Below are 3,969 nucleotides of genomic sequence, written 5' to 3'. Positions count from 1 at the left end.
CAAAGTATATAGGAATTTACACATATTTATTAAGATTCATTCCTCAATCATCAAGCAATAAAATTTTTTGTCTTAATATAATGAATTCATTTATTGATAACGAGTTGAAAATGTTTTAAGCATCACTAATATTTGCAGGAATATAAATCAGAAAAACCTCTTCTATAATATCACATGCCCATCAGTCTGGAAAGGATGCTGACATATGGGGAAACTTTATTTTGTAAGGACTGTGGGAAAATGGGTTAATTCACTGTCATTGGAACTGAAAACTGATTTAGCTCTTCTGGAAACCATTTAAAATTATGTTAAAAAGTTAGAAACAAAAGAAAGAGCAAACCTCAAGTTCAGCAGCTCAGTGATACAAACAATAGATGGTACAGTGAATGGATAGATTAGTGGTAAGTAGACCTAGAGTAAGGAAGACCTAAGTTCAAATCCAGCCTCAGACACTTCTCAGTTGTATAAGCAGCTGTGGGCAAGTCACTTAACCTCTTTTTGCCTAAATTTCCCTGGGGATATGGGGGAATATGGGGATAATAATATTACTTATCAGGGTTGTTGTGGGTCTATAAAATTGTGTTTAACCTTTGACCTAGCCATAACTATTAGGTCTGTACCCCAGAGAGATCAACAAAAAAGAAAAAGCACCTTTTGTTGTTCAGTTGTTTCAATCAAGTCTAACTCTTTGTGACCCCATTTGGGGTTTTCTGGGAAAAAATATTGGAGTGGCTTGCCATATCCTTCTCCAGATTACTTTATAGATAAGGAAACTGAGGGAAACAGGGTTGTAACTTACCCAGAAGAACACAGCTAGTAAGTGTCTGAGATCAGATTTGAACTCAAGGAGATAAGTCTTCCTTAAAAGCCTTAAAAAGATTCTCATTCTTTAAATGTGAATGGAGGATGATAAATGAGGAAGATAAAACAGTTTTAGTTTTCACCCCTGCAAAGAACTCCAAATGACCTTTTCCATATCTACAAAGCATAACACTTGAGAGGAATGTACTGATTTCCCCAGCATGGTTCACATCCCCTTAAATTCTTTGCAGATTTGGGGCTCTTTTTGGTGGGACATTTTGGCAATTCCAATATGAATCATTAATATCTTGACTCTAAATACCTGATATTAGGTATTAGCTTACTGGCCTTTCATCAATTTACTGACTCTTTTATTGTAGCTGATACATAAGCTCAAATGAAACAAAAGCAGAGAGCAGGGTAAAGAGGCAGCATTTAAGAGCTGGGATTGGTTCATGTCCAAAGTACTTTGGAATAATCAAGTGCATCATACTAGGCAATGGCACTTCTTGTTTCTCTCAGTGGCAAAAGGAACATGCAGGCTAGCTCATATAAACCTTCTAAACCTTGAATTTTCCCAAACATCCCAGTGGTTTTTTTTGTGTTCCCATGGGTATTTGACACATACTGAGATTGCTGCTGGGAAGTAGCTGATCCAGGAACAGTAATTTTGTTTAAAAGTTCTTTAGTTTCTGAATATGTTTAGTAGGAAGAGGTGGAGGCTGGGGAATGATTCTTGTTCTTTAGTCTTAAATGGGCATCAGGGAACATTTACTTAGAGATGAGATAGCTGGTCCATATTAACACCTTTTCAGTGATGAATCCAAGTATCTCAAATACAGGCATACCTTGTTTTATTATATATGGCTTTACTGTACATAGATTTGTTGTGTTTTGCAAATATTGCATTGTTTTTTAGAAATTGAAGGTTTGTGGCAATTCTTCTTTGAGCAAATCTACTGACAATCTTTTTCAATAGCATATGCTCATATCATAACGCATTTTGGTAATTCTTGTAATATTTCAGACTTCACTGTTATTATTATATCTGCTTTGGTAATCTGTGACCAGTGATTTTTGATGTTACTATAATAATTGTTTTGGGATTCTATACTAGTTACTCCCATACAAGACAGTGAACTTAATCAATATATGTTGTTTGTGTTCTGATTGGTCCACCAACTAACTCTTCTCTGAACTCTTTCTCCTTGGGGTTCCTTATGTCCTGAGATACAACAATATTGCAGTTAGGCCAATTAAAATAACCCTTTAAATATCTAAAACATTTTAGTCATGTAAAACAAAAATATGGAAATTTTTATAAAATATTATATACCTTCTACCATCTTATAAAGAGCATTTAAACTTATGTTAAGCTATTATGACTAAGGAAATATGTTACGACTTAAGACTACGGAAATATTGTGACCATGAAAATAAGTCACTCTGTTATAATATTTGGGGGATGGAAAGCTGATTTCAAATAAATGTAAATGTAAAATTACCTTTTACATAATACAAATATAAAATTACCATTTTATATCTACTTCTTAATATTCTTCTTTCTTACCCATGAGCAACCTGGCACCAACCTATCTTTCTGCTCACTTCACTCTGTATCAGCTCACATATGTTTTTCAATGTCTTTCTTAAATCATTTGTTTCCTCATTTTTTAAAAATTAATTTATCTATTTTAACTTTTCAACATTCATTTCCACCAGATTTTGAGTTCCAAATTTTCTCTTCTCGTCCTACCCCAAGACATCATGCATTCTGATTATCCCTTCCCCAATCTGCCCTCTCTTCTGTCATACTCCTCCCTTCCCTCATCTCTGTCTCCTCTATTTTTTTGTGACACATGATAGATTTCCATACTCTTACTTATGTCTTATTTCCCAGTTGTATGTAAAAACAATTTTTAACATTCATTTTTAAAACTTTGAGTTCCAACTTCTTTCTCTTTCTCCCTCCCCACCCATCCCCACTGAGAAGGCAAGCAATTCAATGTAGGTTATACATGTGTAGTTATGCAAAAGACTTCCATAAAAGTCATGTTGTGAAAGACTAACTATATTTCCTTCCATCCTTTCCTGCCCCCATTTATTCATTTTTTAATTTTTTTTACTTTTAATGTTCTACAATCACTACCATAAAACTTAGATTTCCCCTCCCTCCCTACCCCCCACCACCCCCCTCCCTCCCCAAGACGGCATACAATCCTATATAGGATCTACACATACTTTCCTATTGAATATATTTTCACTATAGTCATGCTGTGTAGGTGAAACTAAAATAAATGAAAGAAATCATATAACAAATCAGAACACAATACATACACACACATGAATGATCTGCTACATTCTGTGAATGAATTCCCTAGTTCTTTCTCTGAATGTGGAAAGCATTTTGCCTTAGAAGACCATTGGGAATTTTTTTTTAACTTCTTGTGTTGTTACAAAGTTTCAAGTCTACCAGAAAAAACTCTCGCACATTGTGGTCATTGCTGTGCACAAAGTTCTCCTGGTTCTGCTCCTTTTGCTCAGCATCAGATTATATAAGTCCTTTCAGGCCTCTCTGAAGTCTTCTTATTCATCATTTCTTATGGTGCAATAGTACTCCATTACATTCATATACCATAATTTATTCAGCCATTCCCCAATTGATGGGCATCCCCTTGATTTCCAGTTTTTGGCCACCACAAAGAGTGCTAGTATAAACATTTTTGTACATGTGGGACCCTTTCCCATTTTTATGATCTCTTGGGGATACAGTCCTAGAAGTGATATTCTTGAGTCAAAGTGTATACACATTTTTGTAGCCCTTTGGGCAAAAAATATGGAATGCTTCATGAATTTGCATGTCATCCTTGCACGAGGGCCACGCTAATCTTCTCTGTATCATTCCAATTTTAGTATATGTGCTGCCGAAGCAAGTACCCCCCCATTTATTCTATTCTCTCTTTTGATCTTGTCCCTCCCCAATACTGTTTACTTCTAATTACCCCCTCCTCCCATTTGTCCTCCCTTCTATCATCCCTCCACACTACACTTATTCCTTTCTCCCCTACTTTCCTGTAGTGTATGATATTTTCATACCGAATGGAGTGTGCATGTTATTCCCTCCTTAAGTCAAATGTGATGAGAGTAAGTTTCCCTTTTTCCTTCTCT

The 3,969-nt window shown here is 35.5% G+C and overlaps 1 non-coding gene across 1 annotated transcript; it reads right to left on the bottom strand.

Annotated features, from left to right (window-relative positions):
* Positions 1-3,631: 3,631 nt before the first annotated feature.
* LOC140515069 (U6 spliceosomal RNA) lies at positions 3,632-3,738 on the bottom strand. The gene has a single exon (XR_011970832.1). It is a non-coding gene; the product is annotated as a U6 spliceosomal RNA (small nuclear RNA).
* Positions 3,739-3,969: the final 231 nt, after the last annotated feature.

This window comes from Notamacropus eugenii, chromosome 7, assembly GCF_028372415.1.
Source record: "Notamacropus eugenii isolate mMacEug1 chromosome 7, mMacEug1.pri_v2, whole genome shotgun sequence".
Classification (NCBI taxonomy): domain Eukaryota; kingdom Metazoa; phylum Chordata; class Mammalia; order Diprotodontia; family Macropodidae; genus Notamacropus; species Notamacropus eugenii.
This window is presented reverse-complemented; position numbering and strand designations above follow the sequence as displayed.